At 42.2% G+C, this 26136-nt stretch overlaps 1 protein-coding gene across 2 annotated transcripts in view; it reads left to right on the top strand.

The window, feature by feature from the left end:
* Positions 1-26136, top strand: part of RASGEF1B (RasGEF domain family member 1B) — a 664872-nt gene that overhangs the window by 324237 nt on the left and 314499 nt on the right. Inside the window, exon 1 of one of the 2 annotated variants that reach the window (XM_060417304.1) lies at positions 25891-26099. The exons of the other annotated variant lie outside the window; for it this stretch is intronic. The gene's annotated coding sequence lies outside the window, so the exon portion shown is untranslated. Of the gene's footprint in view, positions 1-25890; positions 26100-26136 lie in introns of those variants that run through there. 2 annotated transcript variants of the gene reach the window in all.

The raw sequence follows: 26136 nt of genomic DNA, 5'->3' as shown, positions 1-26136 counted from the left end.
CACTAACTTACAAATCTGAGAAGGCAATGGCAACCCACTCCAGTACTCTTGCCTGGCAAATCTTATGGACAGAGGAGCCTGGTAGGCTGCAGTCCATGGGGTCACTAAGAGTCGGACACGACTGAGTGACTTCACTTTCACTTTTCACTGTCATGCGCTGGAGAAAGAAATGGCAACCCGCTCTAGTGTTCTTGCCTGGAGAATCCCAAGGACGGGGGACCTGGTGGGATGCCATCTATGGGGTCGCACAGAGTCAGACACGACTGAAGTGACTTAGCAGCAGCAACTTACAAATGACCCTATTTGGAGACAGGGTCTTTAAAGAGGTAATGAGGTCAAAGTAAAGTTATTTGGTGGGGCCCTCATCCTATATGAGTGGTGTCCTTATAAGAAGAAGAAATCTGGATACAGACAAACCTCCTCTGCATGCAGATGGAAGACCACGTGGAGACAGAGAGAGAAGGTGGACATCTACAAAGCGATGAGAAAAGTCTCAGAAGAAGCCAACATGGCCAACACCTTGTTCTTGGACTTTTTGCCTAGAGAACTGTGAGAAAGTAGTGTTTTGTTGCTTAAGCCGCCCAGTCTATGATACATGGTATTTTGTTAAGAGAGCCCTAGCAAACTAACTGGGCTTCCCCAGTGGTTCTGTGGTAAAGAACCCAGGTGTGACACAGGAGCCGTGGCAGGAGCCGTGGGTCCAACGTCTGGGTCAGGAAGATGGCTGGAGAAGGATATGGCAACTCACTCCAGTATTCTCGCCTGGAAGATCCTGTGGATAGAGGGGCCTGGCGGGCTGCAGTACATGGGGTCACAAAAGAGCTGGACACAACTGAGCCACTGAAGCAAAAGCAAACTAACAGAGCTACCAATTCCGTGGAGAGTGACGTGACACGGGCTACACCTCTTAGCCTAGAGCCTTCCTTCACCTCGTATGTGAAAGAAAATATGATTAGAACATGTTCTTCCTAACTCAGTCCATCCAGCAAAGCAAAGAAGCAGATCGAGAAATATTAGCCAAAAGAGTATTATTCTCATAAAGAAGAAGCTAGACTGTGATCTGTCAGTTAGTCCTCTGAATGCTTCCCTCTCCCTCCACCTTCTCTTTTTTCACCCTTCTCCCTCCCCTTCATCCTTCCACCCACATATAACTACACAGATGGTCGTCAGCACGGGTGGGAGGGAATAGTTCACATTCACTGGAGAACTGAAGGAGGCCTGTGTGGTTGCAGAGCTGAGAGCAAGGGAGATTGACATGCAAGGAAACTGAAGACGTGGGCAGGGAATAATAGATGAGTGTGAATTATGACAAGAATTTGCATCTTAATCCTGATAGCAACACAAAACCCTCGAAGGATCTTTAACTCAGCAAGCAGTGCAATCAAATTTGTGTTTGAAAGGATCACTCTATTCATAGTGTAGGCAATAAATTGAAAGATTCCTAGAGTGGATCCAGGGATCCATGGGATTGCTACAGTCCAGGCTTGTGGCATGGAGATGGAAAAAATGGATTCCAGAATTGAGGTTCACCTAACATCCATTCAGATGGCTACTGCCAAAGGACCAGAGAATCATAAATGGTGTTTAAGGGTATGAAAAAATTGGAACCGTAGGCAATGATGGTGGGAATGTTAAATGGTACAGCCACTGTGGAAAGCAGTACAGCAATTTCTAGAATTAAAGATATTAAAATTAAAAAAAAAAGAAAGTTAGAAATAGAATTATTACATGATACAGAAATTCCACTTCTAGGTATATGCACAAAATAATTGAAAACCAAGGCACAAAGAAATATTTGTGCAGTATTATTCTTAGTAGCTAAAAGGTAGAAGCAACCCAAACATCCATCAGCAGATAAGTGGATAAACAAAATATGATATATACGTCCAATGGAGTATTATTCAGTCTTAAAAAGTTATTCTGACACATGCTACAGTATGGATTAACCTTGAGAACATAATGTCAAGTGAAGGGTTAGGGTTAAGGATAGATACTGTATAATTTCACTTATATGAGGTACGTAGGGTTGTCTTAGAGACAGATAGTGGAGGTGGTTTCCAGTGCTTGGGAAATATGGGGAATCCAGAGTTATTGTTTAATGGGTACAGAGTTTCAGCTTTGCAAGATGAAAAATTTCTGGAGATTGGTTGCATAGCAATGTGAATGTACTTACTGTTGAAATTAAAATGGTTAACATGATACATTTTGTGTGTATTTTACCACAATAAAAATTCATTTGGGAAAAAAAAAGACAAAAGACTTTAGGGGGTGAGGTAAGATGGAGGTAAGATGGAAATCGTCTGGTCCTGGGCTGGATATGGGGTAATAGAAAAGGAGTGTCAAGGACAAGGCTTAGGTTTCTGACTTGTATAATGGCTAAAAAGTGGTGTTAGTCACAGATGTAGCAGACACGGTTATTGGACTCAAATCATAAATTCCACCTGGGCATCTTGCCCTTGAAATGCATTTGGGACACTGACATTGTGGCGTGGAGTTGGCATCTGGCTACATGAATATGGAGCCTGGATGAGCAGCATAGGGATGAAGTATAAAGGTCACCATGTTGCATGTGAGTGGGAATGTGGGGCAAGGGATACGAGGAATGGAGCCCAATCAGCATCAGTTAATTAGGAGGTTATTTGGTATCTGATGAAATAAATAATGATAGAGAGAAAAGGATTTCAGAGATACTTGTGATGTATAATTTTAAAAATATAGAGACCAATGGGAGTAGGGGATCTAGTTGAGGGTCATAGTTAAGTCCTTCAAGTTTCTAATTTTGGGAACTGGATGGATGGTGAGATCATTGGCTAAGCCCAGAAATTTAGGAGGCAGAAAAAAGGTAGGAAGGCATGATAAGTTTCAAACCCATTAAACAAACAAATCCAAATTGAGGTATGTGATAGGCAGTCAGACAATCAGTCTGGATGTCTTTCAGGAGTTCTGTTCTGGGGAGACAGTCTGGAAATCAACAACAGTGTACAGATGAGAGTGGAAGGTGATTCTGAGAATGAGCAGCACAGAGCAAGAGAATGGGCACAATAGATGATAATAAGGCTGAAACCAAACCCTGGAGACACTGACGGGTCAGCAGAGGAAGAGGAAACCCGAAAGGAACATCAAATTAGAGGAGGCAGAACTTCCCTGGCAGTCCAATGGTTAGGAGGACTTGGCCTTCCAACGCAGAGGGGTGCAGGTTCAATCCTTGGTTGGGGAGCTAAGATCTCACCTGCCTCGTGGCCAAAAAAACCAAAATATAAAACAGAAGCAGTATTGTAACAAATTCAATAAAGACTTAAAAAATGGTCCACTTTAAAAAAAAAAACCCTTAAAACAAAAAAAATCAAATTAGAGGAGGATGAGAAGAAGAGTATTGTTACAGAATCTGGGGTGAGGTTAAAGGAGATGCTGCTAGCTGTTGTGACATTGGGTACATCAAGGCCAGTGAGATTAGGACTGAGAAATGTCACTCAGTTCAGTTCAGTTCAGTCGCTCAGTCATGTCCAACTCTTTGCCACCCCATGGACCACAGCACGCCAGGCCTCCCTGTCCATCACCAATTCCTTGAGTTTACCCAAACTCATCTCCATTGAGTCGGTGATGCCATCCAACCATCTCATCCTCTGTCATCCCCTTCTCCTCCTGCTCTCAATCTTTCCCAGCATCAAGGTCTTTTCCAATGAGTCAACTCTTTGCATCAGGTGGACAAAGTATTTGAGTTTCAGCTTCAACATCAGTCCTTCCAATGAACACTCAGGACTGATCTAGATTGGTCCATAAAGAGGCCCTTGCTGGATGTGAATAAGAAAAGTCTCAGGAAAGTGGCTAAAGGGCTGGAAGGGTTTGAAGTGGATGGAGACATGGATGCCCAGTAAAGAAACAGAGGCAGTGCCTATAGATTATCCTTTATAGAGACTGGCCGGAAGAAGACGAGAGAATGGAGGAATTGGTTAGAGGAAAGACACTGACTTGAAGGATGGTTGTTAGACACATGTATCCCAGTGTTCACTGAAGCACTGTTTATAGTAGCCAGACGTGGAAGCAACCTAAATGCCCATCGACAGATGAATGGCTAAAGATGTGGTGTGTGTGTGTGTATATATATATATATATATATATATATGCACACACACTAAGTATATAGTGTGTACACACACACACGCACACATATGCATGCACAATGTAATATTATTCAGCCATAAAAAGGAACAAAATTGATGATTTGGAGAGACATGAATAGACCTAAAGACTGTCATATGGAGTGAAATAAGTCAGAAAGAGAAAAACAAATATTAATGTGTATATGTGGAAGCCAAAAGAATGGTACAGATGAACCTACGTGCAGGGCAAGACTAGATATGCGGGTGGAGAGAATGGGCATGTGGGCACAGTGGGGAAGGGTCGGGTGGGATGAACTGGGAGACTGGGGTTGACATATATATACACAGCATGTGCACAATAGACAGCTAATGGGAAGCTGCTGTATGGTGCAGGGAGCTCTGCTCCATGCTCTGTGATGACCCGGAGGGTGGGATGGGGGTGGGGTGGGAGGGAGGCCCAAGAAGAAGGGGATAAATGAACACATACAGGTGATTTACTCTGTTGTACAGCAGACACGAACACAGCATTGTAAAGCAATTATGCTCCAATGAAAAATATTCTGTGGTATTAATACTAAAGAAGGGGATGAAAAAAATTTGTAGATTGAAAGGGGCTATAAGTACACCCGTGGTGGATTCATGTCAATGTATGGCAAAACCGATACAGTATTGTAAAGTAAAATAAAGTAAAAATAAAAATTAAAAAAAAAATACAGGAGGAAAAGGCATAGGGAGGCTCCAAAGAATGAGGGAAAGGATACAGTTGATGCACTCGGGGAATGTGTAGTCATCAAGCATGAAGAGGAATGAGGTTGGCAGAAGCATAACTACGGGTAATTCTGATGATGGTGAGGAAGAGGAGGATGTTGAGGGGATTCATGCCGAGTGGCCTCTTCTTCTGTGAAATAAGATGAAAGCTCACCTTCTGAGAGCAGCAAATAAAAGTTGGGATAAAAGATTCTAATATAAGGATGAAATATTGAAATATTGGGTGAAATGCAAGAGGAAGTTCACTGGCTCAGGCCAAGGAATTGCTGGGTGGTCCTGCAGTCTACAGAGCTTGGAACCATAAGTTGTCCTCGTTGATATAGTGGTGTTACCTTTTTGAAAAATGATCCATGGTCTGGGGAGAGGAACGCAGAAAGCAGATGGTTTAGAAATTAAGGAATTTGAAGAGCAGGTGCAAAGAAAAAGTTTAAGAGAGTGAAGGAATTAAAAGTGGTAGTCAGTGAGGGATTGAAGTGATCATGGTTTGTTGAGTCAATCCTGGGAGCAGGAAATGAATCAAGGAGGAGAAAAGTGAGAAGTCAAGTCACATGAAATCTGAAAGAAGTCTAAATGTAAAGGTATTCAGAGTTAGAGATTGGAGGGCTGTTGGGATAGTATTTTGTGGTCAGAATGTGACATTTTGGAGTATACAATTCTGGAGATGGAGCAGTACCAGATGAAGAAAAGATTATGGAGGGAGAAAAGGCTATTCAAGTAAAGTGTGGTTAAAACTCACTGAAGGTGAAAAAAAGGGGGCAGAGGTTCATTTTTATCACAATTTACCATGACAAATAAAACAAGGTGAAATATCCGTGAGAAGTGACCAGTCAGGGCTGGAGTTGCAGAGGACAGACTTAATGATGATTAATTATGAGAGATTTTTTTCCCCCTTAGGAAAGGGCATTTGCTTGCTTATTTATTTTTGTGCATGCTTATTTAAATAAAAGGAATGGATAGTCTGGTTTTTCCATTTCTAATGTCAAATAAACCCCTAGGAGCTGGAAAAAGAGCAACACAGATGTGATTGCTGCTCTAAATAATGAATTTCCCTCAGTGCCACCAAATTGCAAATGAGTCATGATACACGGATACACTCATGATTATTTCTTTAATGAAAATGTGACATTAAGACATTCCCAGCGACGTAGTAAACTTCTGTTTGCTGATGCAGCTGGCCTTTCATTAACCTTTTCACACATGCTATAGGATCTATTTTCAGTTCATCAAAGCTTTGTATTCAAATTCCTCATAAATATTTTATCAATACAAATGGAGAGTTTTCCTTTTAGCACATGAGAGAGGCAAGTAGGAGGCCCCACCTCCCAGTTCTACAAGGACCAAAGCCACTAAAAGCAGGATTGATAGCTGGAACAAATTGAGATCTTGAAGGATGGTTGTCATGGAGAATTCCAAATCACTCTAAAATTCGCTTAGTGAACGGCTACGACTGAACTAGCTCAGAGTTAGCCTTTATGTTTTACACTGTTTTCTGTTTTGCTTATCTTGAGAACAAAGTTGACAGAGACAGAGAAAAGAGGTAAAATGACCTGAAAAAATACTTGTTTAGGTTAAGAAATCTGTATAGGAGGCTAATTCAGTTTCTAGGACTCAACCCTCTCGCTTTTTAAATTTTTTGGTGTGACTTTTTAAATCGTTCTTGTTGAAGTATAGTTAATTTACAATACTGTGTTAGTTTCAGGTATACAGCAAATTGATTCAGTTATATATTTATATAATATATATATTATATTGTGTGTGTGTGTGTGTGTGCACTCAGTCATGTCAGACTCTTTGCAACCCCATGGACTGTAGTCCACCAGACTTCTCTGTCCTTGGGATTTTCCAGGCAAGAATACTGGAGTGGGTTGCCATTTCCTTCTCTAGGGGGTTTTCTTGACTCAGAGATCAAACCCACATCTTCTACTTTGCAGGTGGATTTTATACCACTGAACCACCTGGAAAGCCACTAAATATACATAAATATGTTCTTTTTCAGATTCTTTTCCATTATAGGTTACTACAAGATATTGAATATAGTTCCCTGTGCTATAAGTAGGTACTTGTTTATTTATTTTATATACAGTAATGTGTATATGTTAATACCAAACTCCTAATTTATCTCTCCCCTGTCTGCTATCCTTTTTGATATCCATAAGTTTGTTTTCTATGTCTGTGAGTCTATTTTTGTTTTGTAAATAAGTTCATTTATATCATTTTTAAAGATTCCACATTTAAGTGATATCATATATTTGTCTTTCTCTGTTTGACTTGCATCACTTAATATGATCATCCCTGGGTCCATCCTTGTTGCTGCAAAAGGCATTGTTCCATTCTCTTTTATGGCTGAGTGATGTCCCATTGTATATATGTGCCACACTTTTTAATCCATTCACCTGTTGATGGACGTTTCGGTTGCTTCCATGTCTTGTCAGTAGAGCCGCAGTGAGCACTGGGGTGCTTCTATCTTTTTTAATTGCTTCCTGAGATTCAGTTTTCTCACTTTCAAGTGATTTCTTAAGCATGCATGGACGCTAAGGTGCTTCAGTCTTGTCCGACTCTTTGCAACCCTTTGGATGGTAGCCCGCCAGCTTCCTTTTGCCATGGGCTTCTCCAGGCAAGAATACTGGAGTGGGCTGCTATCCCTCCTCCAGGGGATCTTCCCAACCTGGGGATCAAGCCTACATCTCTTACCTCTCCTACACTGGCAGGCAGATTCTTTGCCCACTAGTACCATCTTAGGCATATCAGGTCCCTAAGCTGTGCCCTATAAATTGTTCACTAGGAACATTCCAAATTACTTATAATGTAGCTTATATCTTCAGAGCTGTTTCTTAAACTGCTGCATAGAAAAAGCCAAAGCAAATTTACCTGAGCAGGCTTCTGTCAGTTGGTGAGGCACTGAGATGGCCAGGGTGCTATGAAACACGCATTTCTCAGGCTTAACTTTAAAGGGCCAGAGAATAGCCTGCTCTTGTTTTCTTCTGCATGGTTTCATGTTATACATCATCAGTGCTGCTGCTGTCAGAAACTTAATTGAGGATCATAGACTTTCTTCAGACAGTGTGGGCAGAAGGAACACTGGAGAGCCACCAAAATGTCACTGGACAGAGCCAGAGATGAGGGGCGCACAGCAGGCGAGATTGTGCCGCTGACTCATGGGCTGCTGAAGGGACAGGTTCACCCAGCACAGATTCTGCAAGCCAAGTGGAGCTTCCTTCCCTCCACTTCCCCCAGGAATATGGGGGTCTTGAATTTTTTCAAGGAGACTCATGCTCCTTATACCCCTACCAGTATTTCCTGAAGCTGGTTGTTATTCTTATCGCACCCCAGGCCACTGTTCAGTGTCAAAGCATATAAATCTGCTATAAACCAACAACATGGATTGTCTAACTTTGAGTACCTGGTCTTTTTCTGGACCAGTTCCTGACAAAAGCTTGGTTGCAAGAAACTGTAATTATAAAGGAGCATTTGCAGATGTTACAATCCACCCACTGCCCCAGATATAAAAAGCTTTTCCCTTGGCTGAAGAAGACCATCAAAGAACTGTCCACCTCCATCCTTATAATCATTCCTTATTGAAGTGCTTTAGCTGGATTGTACTTCAGACTTTGAACTTTTCTGTTTTATACAGCAGAGGAAACGATAAACAAAATGAAAAAACAACCTATGGACTGGTAGGAAATATTTGCAAATGATACTAACAACAATAGAAACAGCTCATACAGCTTAATATTAAAAAAAAAAACCCAATCAAAAAAATTGACAGAAGACCTCAATAGACAGTTCTCCAAAGAAGACATACAAATGACCAACAGGCACATGAAAAAATGTTCAGTATCACCAATTATTAGAGAAATGCAAATCAAAACTGCAATTAGGTATCACCTCACACCAGACAGAATGGCCATTATTTATTTATTTATTTTTTATTGCTATTATTTTTTTTTAATTTTATTTTATTTTTTATTTATTTATTTTTTTAATTTTAAAATCTTTAATTCTTACATGCGTTCCCAAACATGACCCCCCCTCCCACCTCCCTCCCCACAACATCTCTCTGGGTCATCCCCATGCACCAGCCCCAAGCATGCTGCACCCTACGCCAGACATGGACTGGCGATTCAATTCTTACATGATAGTATACATGTTAGAATTCCCATTCTCCCAAATCATTATTTAAAAATCTACTAATAATCATTGCTGGAGAGGGTGTGGAGAAAAGGAAACATTCTTACACTGTTGGTGGGAATGTAAATTGAATGTAAACAGCCATTATGGAGGACAGTATGGAGATTCCTTGAAAAATAAAAATAGAGTTGCCATATGATCCTGCAATCCCATTCATGAACATATATCTAGAAAAAACTCTAATTCAAAAAGATACGTACACCCCTATTTTCAAAGCAGCACTATTCATAATAGTCCGACCAGGGAGGCAATATAAATGTCCATTGAAAATGGATAGAGAAAGAACATAAGGTATACAGTGGAACATTCTTTGTTGTTCAGTTGCTGAATTGTGTATGACCCTACAACCCTATGGACTGCAACGTGCCTGGCTCCCCTGTCCTTCACTATCTCCCAGAGTTTGGTCAGATTCATGTCCACTGAGTTGGTAATAGTATCTAACCATCTCATCTTCTGCTTCCCCCTTTTCCTTTTGCCTTCAGTCCTTTCCTAGGATCTTTCCCAGTGAGTCAGCTCTTTGCATCAGGTGGCCAAGATATTGGATCTTCAGCTTCAGCATCAATCCTTCTGATGAATGTTCAGGGTTGATTTTTTTTAGGATTGACTGGTTTCATCTCCTTGCAGTGCAAGGGGCTCTCGAGAGTCTTCTCCAACACCACAGGTCAAAAGCATCAATTTTTCAGTGCTCAGCCTTCTTTATAGTCCAACTCACATTTGTATATGACCACTGGAAATATCATAGCTTTGACTCTAAGGGCCTTGTCGGCACAGTGATGTCTCTGCTTTTTAACACTGATGCTTTTGAACTGTGGTGTTGGAGAAGACTCTTGAGAGCCCCTTGGACTGCAAGGAGATCCAACCAGTCCATTCTAAAGGAGATCAACCCTGGGTGTTCTTTGGAAGGAATGATACTAAAGCTGAAACTGCAGTACTTTGGCCACCTCATGGGAAGAGTTGACTCATTGGAAAAGACTCTGATGCTGGGAGGGATTGGGGGCAGGAGGAAAAGGGGACATCAGAGGATGAGATTGCTGGATGGCATCATCAACCTGATGGATGTGAGTTTGAGTGAACTCCAGGAGATGGTGATGGACAGGGAGGCCTGGCGTGCTGTGATTCATGGGTTTGCAGAGTTGGACATGACTGAGCAACTGAACTGAACTGAACTGAGGTTTGTTATAGCTTTCCTTCCAAAGAGCAAGTGTCTTTTACTCAGCCATAAAAAGAATGAAATAATGCCATTTGCAGCAATATACACTGCTATATATAAAATAATAACAAAGATCTACTGTGTAACACAGGGAACTCTAAGAAGGCATACAGATGGCTAACAAACACAGGAAAAGATGCTCAACATCATTCATTATCAGAGAAATGCAAATCAAAACCACAATGAGGTACCACTTCACACCAGTCAGAATGGCTGCGATCCAAAAATCTACAAGCAATAAATGCTGGAGAGGCTGTGGAGAAAAGGGAACCCTCTTACACTGTTGGTGGGAATGCAAACTAGTACAGCCACTATGGAGAATAGTGTGGAGATTCCTTAAAAAATTGCAAATAGAACTGCCTTATGACCCAGCAATCCCACTGCTGGGCATACACACTGAGGAAACCAGAATTGAAAGAGACACTTGTACCCCAATGTTCATCGCAGCACTGTTTATAATAGCCAAGATATGGAAGCCACCTAGATGTCCATCAGCAGATGAGTGGATAAGAAAGCTGTTGTACATATACACAATGGAGTATTACTCAGCCATTAAAAATAATATATTTGAATCAGTTCTAATGAGGTGTATGAAACTGGAGCCTATTATACAGAGTGAAGTAAGCCAGAAAGAAAAACACCAATACAGTATACTAACACATATATATGGAATTTAGAAAGATGGTAATGTAACCCTGTATGCAAGACAGCAAAAGAGACACAGATGTATAGAACAGTCTTTTGGACTCTGTGGAAGAGGGAGAGGGTGGGATGATTTGGGAGAATGGCATTGAAACATGTATACTATCATGTAAGAAATGAATCGCCAGTCCATGTTCAATGCAGGATACAGGATGCTTGGTGCTGGTGCATGGGGAAGATCCAGAGAGATGATATGTGGTGGGAGGTGGGAGGGGGGTTCAGGATTGGGAACTCATGTACATCCATGGTGGATTCATGTCAATGTATGGCAAAACCAATACAGTCTTGTAATGCAAAATAAAGTAAAAATAAACATGTAAAATAGAAAAAAAAGTAGCTTATAACAACCTCTAATGAAAAAAGAATCTGAAAAAGAATATATATATTATTAATTATATTTGAACTTAAAAAATGGTTTGAAAAAAGAATTTGAGCTGCTCTTGGCTCGCAGTGCTGGCTTTCATCAGCAATAACTAATGATTTTCAGTTCAATCGCTCAGTTGTGTCTGACTCTTTGAGATCCCATGGACTGCAGCACGGCAGGCCTCCCTGGCCATCACCAATTCCTGGCGTTTACTCAAATTCATGTCCATTGAGTCAGTGATGCCATCCAACCATCTCATCCTCTGTTGTCCCCTTCTCCTCCCACCTTCAATCTTTCCCAGCATCAGGGTCTTTTCAAACGAGTCAGTTTTCTTCGAATCAGGTCGCCAAAGGATTGGAGTTTCAGCTTCAACATCAGTCCTTCCAATGAATGTTCAGGACTGATCTCCTTTAGGATGGACTGATTGGATCTCCTTGTAGTCCAAGGGACTCTCAAGAGTATTCTCCAACACCACAGTTCAAAAGCCTCAAATCTTTGTCACTCAGCTTTCTTTATAGTCCAACTCTCACATCCATACATGACTACTGGAAAAACCTATTGCCTTGACTAGACGGACCTTTGTTGGCAAAGTAATGTCTCTGCTTTTTAATATGCTGTCTAGGTCGGTCTGTGAGATATTAATATGTTTGAGGGCCTTCCTAACCACACCCTGCAATGTCCCCTACAAGAGACCCCACAGGCGACATGGCTCTCAGGTCTTACGAGGAAAAAACATGTTACACCCAGGTAGTTAGCTTGCTTACCTCTTAAAGATACGATTCATCTTGTAGCATGTTTTTCATTCTTTGCATTAGCAATTAGAAAGTTAGAGCTAAATTTGGGACATAGCTGTAAAAAGCATAAAGCTAGTTTACTCTTAGCTTTATTATATTCCTTTCCATTTTACCTTAGGTACCATCTCCTTCAAGAATTCAATATCCCACGTTGAAACATGTATAATATCACATATGAAACGAGTCGCCAGTCCAGGTTCGATGCATAATACTGGATGCTTGGGGCTGGCACTGAGACTACCCAGAAGGATGGTACGGGGAGGGAGGAGGGAGGGGGGTTCAGGATGGGGAACACGTGTATACCTGTGGCGGATTCATGTTGATATATGGCAAAACCAATACAATATTGTAAAGTAATTAGCCTCCAATTAAAATAAATAAATTTATATTTAAAAATAAATAAATAAATAAAAGTTAAAAAAGAATTCAATATCCTTGTGTGATGACATAATAGCAAAATTGGTATAAAAAAGAAAAATGTGATTTTATGTGATTACATAAAATTTGTCTCTAATTTGAAGAAGGGGTATGCAGTCACAACAGTTGCAAGTAAAGTAGTAAAACTTTAGCTCTGGTGCTCAAAGAAAATAAAAGTAATGAGCCCACACCAAGGAGCCCACAAGTGAGTGGGCCTGGCTCAGTTCAGAGCATATGGACGTTGCAAAGAATGTCTGCCACGCAGCTTCGTGTCATTTAAGTCAGAAAGGCATGGCTCGAATCAGTGTTCCCTGCAGTGTATTTCATTTAGTTCTTAAAGGATTCTGTGTTCAGATATGTGTGGGACACTCAAGGAATATATTTAACTGTTTTTAAACCTTAACTGCAGGATTTCTAAAAGTTCTTAACATACATTTATTATGAATCTTCAGGAGGCAGTCTGTGGTGCAGAGTTTCTAAATTTATTTGACCATTTATTTTTCCTGGAGCAAGTCCAAGAGCTAATCTTCTCTGAGAAATGCTAGGGTAGAATAATGTCATAATAATAATTCTTATTGTTAGAGAGGACTTTCTGTTTTCTTTTAAAAAGTAGATGGTGAAGGCTTAGCTGTTTATTGGTGGTATTCTTAATTTCTTATTTTAAAATTTAAAGTGAAAATGCACTGAAAATAAAAAGCAACAAAAACGTTTATAAGCCACGTGGTGTGTTTTGCGGGTTTATTTAGTGGTGTCTTTCTTTTTTAGGTTCCAGTTCAGTTCAGTTCAGTCACTCAGTCGTGTCCGACTCTTTGCAACCCCATGAATTGCAGCATGCCAGGCCTCCCTGTCTATCACCAGCTCCCGGAGTTCACCCAAACTCATGTCCACTGAGTTGGTGATGCCATCCAGCCATCTCATCCTCTGTCGTCCCCTTCTCCTCCTGCCCCTAATCCCTCCCAGCATCAGAATCTTTTCCAGTGAGTCAACTCTTTGCATGAGGTGGCCAAAGTATTGGAGTTTCAGCTTTAGCATCATTCCTTCCAAAGAACCCCCAGGACTGATTTCCTTTAGGGTAGACTGGTTGGATTTCCTTGCAGTCCAAGGGACTCTCAAGAGTCTTCTCTAACACCACAGTTTATTTATTTATTTATTTTAAATTAATTTGTTTATTTTTTTAATTTTGAAATCTTTAATTCTTACATGCGTTCCCAAACATGAACCCCCCTCCCACCTCCCTCCCCATAACATCTCTGTGGGTCATCCCCATGCACCAGCCCCAAGCATGCTGTATCCTGTGTCAGACATAGACTGGCGATTCGATTCTTACATGATAGTATACATGTTAGAATGCCATTCTCCCAAATCATCCCACCCTCTCCCTCTCCCTCTGAGTCCAAAAGTCCGTTATACACATCTGCAACACCACAGTTTAAAAGCATCAATTTTTCGGCACTCAGCTTTCTTCACAGTCCAACTCTCACAGCCATACATGACCACTGGAAAAACCATAGCCTTGACTAGTCGGACTTTATTTAGGTTCAGTTCAGTTCAGTTCAGTCACTCAGTCATGTCTGACTCTGCAACACCATGAAATGCAGCACACCAGGCCTCCCTGTCCATCACCAACTCCCGGAGATCGCTCAGACTCACATCCATCGAGTCAGTGATGCCATCCAGTCATCTCATCCTCTGTTGTCCCCTTCTCCTCCTGCCCCCAACCCCTCCCAGCATCAGAGTCTTTGGTTAGTCCTTCTTAATTTAATGTTTAAGGTTCTTAACTATAGGATAATGTGATGTTGCAGTGGAATCACTGGCAACATGCTGGTTTAATGACTTAATTACACTTCAGGAAGGCATAGGAGTGAAGAGGTTGGAGTCTGGAACATGGTTTCAGTTTTTGGTTCTATCACTTACTACATATCTGAATCTGTGACCTTAGGAAACTGCTTAAGTTCTATAAGCCTTGGTTCCCTTCTCTGTGACATGGGGATTATAACTGTCTCGTAAACTTGTGAGGATGAAATCAATTCATGTGTGTGTGGTGCTTAGCACTTACTATATTTGATTTTCAAGTAGAACCTAATAAAGAACCTAATAAATCATACTTATTATAATTTTTGGTTATTACACAAACATTTATTAAGCAACTGCAAGGCAATGGGTCCTGTGTTGTATGTGTGGATATAAATATGAATGAGTCACAGTCCCTACCCTGGAAGAACATAATAATTTAGACAAGTTAACAGGCAGTTACATGCATGTATAAGTGAAGGGCGTATGTATTGTTGATAAATATAAGTACAGAAAGAGTGGAGTCATAGAGGAGAGCGTTGTCAGTTCTTTTGAAGCAAGGAGGAAGGGGGCTTCCAGAGGATCCATAGTGCGTGCTGCATTAGAGGTGAGTTTTAAAAGGTGATTGTATGTTTGCCAGGGAGAGGACAGTGAGGCCAGGGAAGCTGGTGAGAGGGATTCCAGGCTGGTTTATGAGAACGAACAAAGGCAGAGTAAATCTAGGAAGCTAAAAGTAGCTCAGAATAGTGGGATATGGGACTAGGAAGGGGAGATAGGATGAGAAACAAGGTGGCTGAGGGTGGCAGTGGCTAGATCAGGAGGGTCCTAAATCCCCAAAGGGGAGCGTCTGTAAGTAGTGGGAAGGCGTTGAGAAGTGTTGGCAGTGGAGTAACCATATCAGATTCATTTTAGATCAGTCCAACTCCGTAGGTGGGCTGTGTCCTTGTGGCATGTCCATCACCAGAGGGCTTTGTTAACAATGTCCATTTTTAGGCCTCACCCTAAGCTACTGGATCGGAGTCAGCGCTTCGTGTTTTGGTGAGCTGTCTAGATGAATATTTTGGTAACATCCGTGTGGAGCAGCACTGTTTTAGATAGGTCGCTCCATGCACTTTGTAATGGATAGGCTGGGTGCTCTCCAGTTAGAAGCAAAGAGACGAATGCCTGGAGAGCCATTGCTCAGGTGAAGAAAGATGGCAGAAATGGAGAAGAAAAGAGGAGGAGACAGGTAATAGAAATATTAATTAAGTTTGCTTATGGAACCTTAGTCATCACCTGGATGCTGTGTTAGGAAAAGGGATAATTCAGGAGTGACCCCCAGGTTTCCTGCTAATTAATAGGATGCTGCTATGTATTGAGATGGGAGTAAAGGAAGAGTATAAGGCTTTTTGCTTTATTTGGGGTTTTTAATTTGTTTGTTTTGAGAGTGAAAGGGCTAAACAATAATGGGTTTTGTTTTCAGTATGTTAGAAGTGCCTGTAAGACATCCAGATGAAGTGTACTATTGGTTTTGGACACTTGGCCTCAGTGCCGAGAAGTGAGGTTCTGACCAATGTGATGGATTTAGGGGTCATGAACATCACAGCATGGCTGTAGCAGCAGGAATGAAAGTGAAAACAGACCCCAGTACAGAAATTTGGGTAACAGCACACGTTTTAGTGGGCCTTTACTATCACGGCACTGTTTATTTCCCTGATCTCATCTCACACCTCTTGCTCTAAGCAATCTACGTACCAGTCAAATTAAACCACGTGAGGTTCTCTGAACACACATGCTCTCTTAACGTACATGCTGTTCCCTCTGTCAGAAATGTCCCTTGCCTCATTCTGTTGCTCAGCTCTCGGCATTTGGCAAACTCCTATTGATCCCTCAAATATTTGTGTGTGTGCGTGAGCATGCACGCTCATATGTCTGACTATGGTGACCCCATGGACTGTAGCCTGCCAGGTTCCTCTGTCCGTGGAATTCTCCAGCCAAGAATACTGGAGTGGCTTGCTGTTTCCTTCTCAAGGGGATCTTCCCAACCCAGGGATCAAACCCACATGTCTCTGTCTCCTGCAATGGCAGGTGGGTTCTTTACCAGTAGCACCACCGAGGAAGCCCCCTGATCCCTCAAGACCCACCTCCAAAGTAATCCTCTCCCCAGGAAAAGTGCCCCTTATATGTGCTTTCCTGGAGTAACCACATTAAGTAAAATGGACTCTTTGCTTCTCTCTTTTGTGCTTAGGTCCTGATGATAAGGTCTGTGTCTTGTTCAACATTTCACACCAGTCCCTGGCAGTGTACCTGACACGTAACAGGTACTTAACAGCTAATTGTTGGCTGGAGTGTGAAAGAATGACCCTAGAGTTGTCAAGGAGGACTAAGAAAGCATCGTATTAGAAGTGGAAGGAGTACAAGGCAGGAGTGATTGAAGGAAACCAAAAAGGATGCTCTAGAAGGGAGCAGTCAGTAGTGTCGAAAGCTTCTAAGCAATCATGTAAGATAAAAACTGAAAACGTTCATGTGTGTTTGTTGCTCAGCCGTCTGACTCTTTGCGACCCCGTGGACTATAGCCTGCCAGTCTTCTCCATCCCTGGGATTTCCCAGGCAAGGATACTGGAGTGGGTTGCCATGCCCTTCTCCAGGGGATCTTCCCGACCCAGGGATCAAATCCAGGTCTCCTGCATTGCAGGCAGACTCTTTACTGTCTGAGCCACCAGGGAAGCCCAAAACCGTTCACAGGATTTAATAATCAGGTTAGTGGTGCCCTGTGAACTGTTGTAGTAGAGATCAGATTGCAATGTTTGAAGAACAGCTGATAGAAAAAGTAGGGCCTGAAACTATGAGGAACTGGTCTAGAATAGAAAGCATGGAAGGAGAGATGGAGTACAAAGAAGGCTCTTCAAAGTAAGAGAGGGTGACTTGGAGGAGTCGGAGCCTGGTAGAATGAGGAGTCTAAAGTAACAGAGGAAGAATGATAACTGAACCCAACTTCGGCTTCCAGGAAGGGACAAAACTTCATGAAGGAGAATTAATCTTGAACTGGAAGAGGGCCTAGAAGGGACTGAAGATGGGTGTGGATATAGACATGTCTATAGGGGTGGGGAGGAACTTTCAGAGAGTTGAGGATTTGATTGCTTAATTTTCTCAGGGAAATAGGGGACAAGTTAGACGTTCCTGTTTGTGAACGTGTATGTGTGTGTGTTTGTGTGTGTCTGTGTATGTGTGTAGGGGCTGGTTTAGACAGGCTTGGGGTGTGCTCATGAAGAGGAATAAAGGTGCCAAGTAGTCCTATAAGACCTGAGAGAGGGAGCTGACCAGAAACACATTATTCTTTTCTTAGAAAAGGAAGTCCCATCAATTTAAGGTTTGTGCCCTTTATGAATTCTGAGAGTTTATTGATTTAGATAAGAACTTTTTATAGAGTACATAGGGAGTACCATAAGGTCATTACTGATTTATGATATTATGCTTGAGAGACTATCACTGAGGAAAAAGTATTTTTAAAGGAGTGTCCTTCCATAATTTAAAGAATGTTATTTGTCTCACCATCTAGGTATTTACATACTATATAAATGACCTGAACATTTAATAACAATGTGACCCATGTCAGCCTCCCACGTTACCAAAGGAAAGGGGAGAATTCAACCATGTTATTGCTTTGGTTGAGTTTATCATATCCCTTAGTTAAATGCATGAGCAAGCCATGCTGTGCTGCCTTGAATAAACTATTAATCAGTATAAAAGTAAAAAGATATGCACCTTAGAGTTATGGTTTTGTATCCCAGGTGGCTCATTAACATTTACTGAATTCTTACATAATGCCAGGTGTGCTGTGCTAAGTCGCTTCAGTCATGTCTGACTCTGTGACCATATGAACCATAGCCTGCCAGGCTCCTCTGTTCTTGGAATTCTCCAGGCAAGAATACTAGAGTGGGTTGCCACGCCCTTCTCCAGGGGCTCTTCCCAATCCAGGGATTGAACCTAGGTCTCTTACATCTCCTGCACTGGCAGGAAGGTTCTTTACCACTAGCACCACTTGGGAACCCATGTAATGCCCTATATTATCTTATAAAATTTCCTAGTATATTCTCATTTAAGCTTCATAATCATTTCAGGGGCAGGAAATATTTAAGTCCTATTTTATAAATGAAGACACCAAGGTTTAAAAATAGGTATCTTGCGTCTCTTTTGGTTTACCATTCAGAGAAGACTATGTCAAGTTCAGAGGGCCCAATATTTAGTTAAGAGTTCTGTATTTTAACTGCACTGTTATAGCTTTTTCAGTTTTATGGCATTGCATAACCTGTGTAGGGTAACCTGAATTAGCCCCTCTGCTCGTGACACACAAAAGCGTTGCGTTCCCATCCTTCTCTGGGCCACTGCGGACATTGATCATCAACTGTAGCACACCTTCTGTGGGGCTCAGAATTGGTGTCAGAAACCCTCATGAGATGATGATCCAGGCAATCACTAATTGATTTGTCATCCAGAATCTAATATCCCCCATTGTTTTGTGAATCACACCTGGTGGACAGAACTGTGTGTCATTTCAAATACTCTGAGAAGCAGCCAAGCTGGGATAAGACTTATAAGAGCTTTACTGGGAAAAAATGCCTGTGAAGATAAAGAGAAAAGGAGAAATGGGGCTGAAAGGGAGGGTCTTCAGACCACAGTGTAGTTTTGACACCTCTGAAAGAGGGAAGACAGAGGGGAGGAAGGGTTGGGTAGGTAGGGCTTTTCTGACTGTAGCACAGTTCTAAGAAAGTCTCAGCCAGGATAATGGGTTTCTTGAGCAAAGGTGTCTCTTAGAAGAATCCCATCCTGGGCAGGAATGGGCTGGCCCTCCCTGCTGTTCCTCTTACCATGCTCAGTGACTGGCTGCAGGGAAGCGTGGCCTTGGAGCTGGAAGCCTCGATGAGGATCTGAGTGCACACTTCAGTGGCAGCTACAGCAAGTATCCCTGGAAATATCACAGCTGATCTTCCGTAGATCAACCAGAAACCATTGTGCTTCCAAAGCTGGCAATTCACAAAGGCCCTGAAGGTTTCTTAGCAGCTAGAAGGTTAAAACTCTTACTTCTCTTCCCTGGAGTTGTGACTCATCTTCCCAAGTTTTAACGCTGGTGGGCTTGTGAAGTCCTCGGTGCTCCCACTAACCATCAAACCCTGAGAAAGAAGAGGGAGTTGCAGCCACTATTTCTCCCATTGGCTGACTGATTCCTGGTCTTATCACTTCCTTTGGTTGGAAATTATGTCTCACTTTCACTTAGCAAAAGCTATCTTCTTGGTTACAAGGATTGTAAAAATAATAACATATGATTTATAGAGTATCACAAAACATTGGTATCTACAGGGAATATGTTTACGATCTGCAAATATTCCCCGAAATTACAAATATAGAAATGTTTAAACAGCTCGTTGGCTTTCTCCCAAATTATATTTTCACTGAAAGACACATGTATTTATCTTTATCATGTGAGACATTTTTTTCCTTAATAAATAAAGATTTTGCCACTTCAAGAGTCACTATGGAGAAGTAGCAACTCAGCAATGCTGATAGGCTGCTAACTAATTTTCTTCACTAGTTAAGTGAATTGCTCCTATACACAACTCTCAGAGTGTGTAGAATTCAGGTATACTTTTCATTAAGGTTACACATTCAGTTCAGTTCAGTTGCTCAGTTGTGTCCAACTGTTTGCAACCCCATGTTCTGCAGCACAGCAGGCCTCCCTGTCCATAACCAACTCCTGGAGCTTGCTCAAACTGATGTCCATTGAGTCGGTGATGCCATCCAACCATCTCATCCTCTGTTATCCCCTTCTCTTCCTGCCTTCAATCTTTCCCAGCATCAGGGTCTTTTCTAAGGAGTCAGTTCTTTGCATCAGGTGGCTAAGATATCAGAGCTTCAGCTTCAGCATCAGTCCTTCCAATGAATATTCAGGACTGATTTCCTTTAGGATTGAATGGTTTGATCTCCTTGCTGTCCAAGGGACTCTCAAGAGTCTTCTCCAACACCACAGTTCAAAAAGCATCAATTCTTCGGTGCTCAGCTTTCTTTAGAGTCCAACTCTCACATCCATACATAACTAGTGGAAAAACCATAGCTTTGACTAAATGGACCTTTGTTGGAAAGTAGTGTCTCTGTTTTCAATATGCTGTCTAGGTTGGGCTTCCATTGTGGCTCAGCTGGTAAGGAATCCACCTGCAATGCAGGAGACCTGGGTTCAATACCTGGGTTGGGAAGATCCCCTGGAGAAGGGAAAGGCTAGCCACTCCAGTATTCTGGCCTGGAGAATTCCACGGACTGTATAGTCCAAGGGGTCGCAAAGAGTTGGACCCGACTGAGCGACTTACACTTTCACTTAAGGCAATGACACCCCACTCCAGTACTCTTGCCTGGAAAATCCCACGGATGGAGGAGACTGGTAGGCTGAAGTCCATGGGATCGCTGAGTCGGACACGACTAAGCAACTTCACTTTCACTTTTCACTTTCATGCACTGGAGAGGGAAATGGCAACCCACTCCAGTGTTCTTGTCTGGAGAATCCCAGGGATGGGGGAGCCTGGTGGGCTGCCGTCTATGGGGTCGCACAGAGTTGGACACGACTGAAGCGACTTAGCAGCAGCAGCAGCAGCAGCAGGATGGTCATAGCTTTTCTTCAATGAGCAAGCATCTTTTAATTTCAAGGTTGCAGTCATCATCTGCAGTGATTTTGGAGCCCTCCAAAATAAAGTCTCTCACTGTTTCCATTGTCTCCCTATCTATTTGCCATGAAGTGATGGGACCAAATGCCATGATCTTCATTTTTTGAATGTTGAGTTTTAAGCCAGCTTTTTCACTCCCCTTTTTCACTTTCATCAAGAGGCTCTTTAGTTCCTCTTCACTCTGTCATGAGGTGGTATCATCTGCTTATCTGAGGTTATTGATATTTCTCCTGGCAATCTTGATTGCAGCTTGTGCTTCATCCAGCCCAGCATTTCACATGATGTACTCTGCATATAAATTAAATAAACAGGGTGACAATACACAGCCTTGATGTATTCCTTTCCCAACTTGGAACCAGTCTGTTGTTCCATGTCCAGTTCTAACTGTTGCTTCTTGACCTGCATACAGATTTCTCAGGAGGCAGGTAATGTGGCCTAGTATTCCCATCTCTTTAAGATTACACATTACCACAGATTGTAATGAAGACAACAGTTATTTTTGTTGTCCAGTCACCCAGTCGTGTCCAATTCTTTACAACCCCATGGATGCCAGCACGCCAGGCCTCCCTGTCCCTCACCATCTCCCAGAGTTTGTCCAAGTTCAAGCCCTTTACATCAGTGATGCCATCTAGGCATCTTATCCTCTGATGCTCTCTTCTCCTTCTGCCTGGAATCTTTGCCAGCATCAAGGGCTTTCCCAGTGAGTCAGCTGTTCGCATCAGGTGGCCAAATTATTAGAGCTTCAGCTTCAGCATCAGTCCTTCCAGTGAGTATTCAGGGTTGACTTCCTTTATGATTGACTGATTTGACCTCCTTGCTGTCCATGGGACTCTCAGGTCTTCTCCAGCACCACAGTTTGAAGGAATCAATTCTTTGGCACTCTGCCTTCTTTATGGTCCAGCTCTCACAACCATATGTGACCACTGGGAAGACCCTAGCCTTGACTGTATGGATTTTTGTTGGCAAAATGATGTCTCTGGTTTTCAACACACTGTCAGTTATCACCTACCATTTATTTATTGCTCATTGCCAACACACTACATCTGAATACATTAATATCAGATATTTATAACAACCCTGTGAGGTAGATGATACCATGTCTTTTAGAGAAAGAGAACATTTTTATTACCTATTGTATTTTTAACTTTTAATTAACTTTATTGGAGTTTAGTTGCTTTACAATATTATGTTAGTTTCTGCTATACAGCAAAGTGAGTCAGCTGTATGTTTACATATATCCCCTCTTTTTTGGATTTCCTTCCCATGTAGGTCACCACAGAGCATTGATTAGTTCCATGTGCCATACAGTAGGTTCTCAGTAGTTACCTATTTTATATATATAGTATCAATAATGTATATATGTCAATCTCAATCTCCCAATTCATCCCTCCCCCCTTCCTCCTTGGTATCTGTATGCTTGTTCTCTATGTCTTTATATTTGCTTTGCAAATAAGATCATCTATACCATTTTTCTAGATTCCATACATATGTGTTAATATATGATATTTGTTTTGAAAGAACATTTTTTTAAAAAGCGTCAGAGAAGTTAAAGCAGCTACGTAAGTCAAATAGAAAATGGTAGAACTGAGATTTAAAGCCACACATCCTTGACATTAAAAAATAGAAAACAACTTCTCTGTTTTTCTCCTTTCAAAATTATGTAGAGACCAAGCTCTAGGTGAGCAGAGTCTATGTCCTGGTTTATTCCCTGCTCCTAGCATCATGCTTAGAATATAAGAGAAACTCCATATGGACATAGCATGAAGGATTGCTGGCACATTTGGCTTCTGAGAAAATGTGATATTCACTTAATAGATGATTGTAGGCCAGAGAATAAGTTCACTTAAATTAAGATGGGGGAAAAATCCAGAATGTTGGATACCTCCAGTGTGATCAGTAGTCTAGTCTTCTTTGAGGTTGAGGATGGTTCTTTGTGGGTTTGATTTTCCCAAGGGACACAAAAAAAAGGGGCAATTGGCTTAGCCATTGAGAAGAGAAAATGAGAAGGAACATCTGACCACTATTTTTTGAAGTGCTTTATTACAAGCCCTAGAAAAAATGTGTGCAGATCAAAACAGCCAGGTGTTCACATAACAGCCCTCCAGGGCCAGCTGGCAGAGGGCAGCTGGTCATCAGAGTAGATGGAAAAAAATCTTCTGAAAATGAAGCCTTAGCCCAAGAGAAGGGACAGGAAAGTGTAGGGGCGGCTATGGACAGACCGTAAATCATGCAGATGGAAAAGGATTAAAGGAGCACATTTCAGAAGGTTCTAGGACTAATACAAGGTTTCTTTAATAAGTAGAGTTAGACATCCACCTAGAGTGTCAGTTGACCCTTCCGATGTTGGTAGGTCAGTAGACATGCACAGCATTCAAGAGGTGGAGAAACCTACTTCAATGCTGGTGCAGTGTTGAGCACCTCCAAATGAGTCACTAAGCTCAGGGGTCTAAATTACAAGGCATGACCCTCCAGCTTAAATGCAGGAAATTGAAAACTACTAAAATGTGGACAAATAACTATGTGATTAATACCCTTATGGGGAAGTCATCCAAAATACATGTCTTGGAATTTGAACTTCTCATCCAGCAAAATTATGGATTAGACAGCTGGATGTGGTTCTCATCTGCAGATTCAACCAACCACGGATAGAAAATTTTTTTTTTTTGAAACTTCTAGAAAGTTCCAAAAAGCCTAACTTGAATTTGCCACACGCTGGCAACTATTTATATAGCATTTACATTGTATCAATAGTTGCAGATATTTGCATAGTATTTACATTGCATTAGGTATTATAAGTAATCTAGAGATAATTTAAAGAATATAAGAGAATGTGCATAGGTTATATGAAAAGATGATGCCATTTCATATAAGGGGCTTGAACATCCTATCCCCTCAGAGACTAAGGGATGACTGTATTTATAAAGGAGAAATTTGAAGTTTTGCTGCGGTCTCCCTTGTCTTCACCCCCTCCATTTTTTAACCCTTTTTCTGTTGCCAAGCCAACAACATATTATATATAATAACAATTAACATTGTTTGACCCCATTCAAGTGTTTTACATAAATTGTCTATCCTCATAGTAGTCCACTAAGGTGACACTTTTTTTATCCCTTTTTACAATTGAGGAAACTGAATTGATCAAAGGAGAGGGAATTGATTAAAGGAAAAGGAGCACCTAGCCCCCAATAGAGTAAGGAAATGTAGTCCCACCATTATTAAAACAAGCTGCTACTTACAGTGCCTGAGAGCCGACAGAAGGCAGAAATGGACAAGAAATGAGACTAGAGGAGCAACTCTTATAAGGAAGTGGGCGAACTGAGCGAGTAGCAGTGAAACGTGTACGTTACCGTATGAAGGTGCTGTATACCACAGGGAGTTCAACCCGATATTCTGTGACAACCTAGAGTGATGGCATGAGTGGGTGGGAGGGAAGTTCAAGACCGAGGGGATGTGTATGCTTGAGTGCATGCTCACTCAGTCGTGTCAGACTGTTTGTGACCCAGTGAACTGTAGCCAGCCAGGCTCCTCTGTGCTTGGGGATTCCCCAGGCAAGAATACTGGAGTGGGCTGCCATTTCCTCCTCCAGGGCGTGCTCCTGACTCAGGGATTGAAGGCGCTCCTCTTGCATCCCCTGCATTGGCCAGCGCATTCTATACCGCTGCGCAAGCCCAGGTATACTTAGATTTTATGAACGCAAATGCTTACATTTTCCCATATCTAGGAAAGCAGTAAAATCATTAACAGTGACATCTACTTTAACATTGAGAAAGGGGATGCCTTTGAAAGTCAAAATAGAGTAACTGTGATAGAACTCAGGCTTCCCCGTTGGCTCAGTGGCTCAATGCAGGAGCCGCAGGAGACTGGGGTTCAATCCCTGGATGGGGAAGATCCCCCTGGAGGAGAGCATGGCAACCCACTCCAGTGTTCTTGCTGGAGAATCCCATGGGCAGAAGAGCCTGGTGGGCTACCGTCCATAGGGTCGCAGAGAGTCGGACATGACTGGAACAACTGAAAAGGCATCGCTGATTCACATTCTTGTATGGCAGAAACAAACACAGCATTGTAAAGCAATCATCCTCCAATTAAAATAAATTTAACAAAATAAGAAAAGTAAGAAATAGGTCTAAAGACTGTAACATTAGACCAGTGTTTACTTATTAAAGGAACTTTATAGCTAGAGGATAATCTCTAAATCTTGAAAATAAAACATATTTGGTCTGTTTCCTCCAGCCAGCCTAATGAACCCAAACCTTGAAAAAGCACCGAGAATAAAAGGAAGTGTAAGAGAAGCGGAAGAGACCGCAGACATGGGGGCGGGGGCGGGGGCGGGGGGTGCAGGAAAGGGCAGAGCCCTGCTGTTGACTGGGTTGGACTGGGATGGTCATCTGTTTTGGCCTGCAAGCCCTCAGGGCTTTGGCTATCAACCTGGAAAATCCTCACATCTTTTGTGGGATCCTTGGCGGACAATTCACCAGCCCCCACTCCCTGGCACGGCAGGCTGTCCTTACACGTATATTCAGATTGCGACCCTGCCTTCTATGAGTATCTGTTTTTCACTTATGCGAATCTGAGCTGAATCAGCCAGCCAACCCAGGGTCCCAGGCCATTCCTTGCTGAAGTCTGTCCTGGTCACTGCACTTGCCTGGCCCCCTCCCAGGCACCCCAACCCAAAGCTCTCAGTGATCCGTGAGGATAGAGACTCAAATGGTCCATGTTCAAGGGCTCTCTCTCTGCCTCATGAGTCTCTCCTCCAGCCACAAGAGACACTGTTGCCGAGAACTAGGCCAGTGAAAACACAAGGATATTTTTCAGCCAGACAAAAATATGCAAACAAACTGGTTGGAAGGGAGCTGGGAGGCAAACCCAGAGTCTTAGCTTCTGAGCTAGAGCAGAGGGAGAAAACTGGGGGAATCCGCGTGACTGTGGCTTAGAAGGAGAAATGTAGGGAACCCATGGCTTGGAGTATCCATGTGCAACCTGAGAACTGCAAAACAGAACCAGAATACAAGGAATGCCATCATGCTGGAGTCCTCAACACACAAGTTTAGATTGCCATCTCTCTTCTTCTCTCATTTGGTAAGCTGTCTGATGTTGCTTATCTGAAGGCGTCACA

The sequence above is a fragment of the Ovis aries genome, chromosome 6, assembly GCF_016772045.2.
Source record: "Ovis aries strain OAR_USU_Benz2616 breed Rambouillet chromosome 6, ARS-UI_Ramb_v3.0, whole genome shotgun sequence".
Lineage (NCBI taxonomy): Eukaryota > Metazoa > Chordata > Mammalia > Artiodactyla > Bovidae > Ovis > Ovis aries.
Note: the sequence above shows the minus strand (reverse complement) of the source record. Positions and strands in the feature narration are given on the sequence as shown.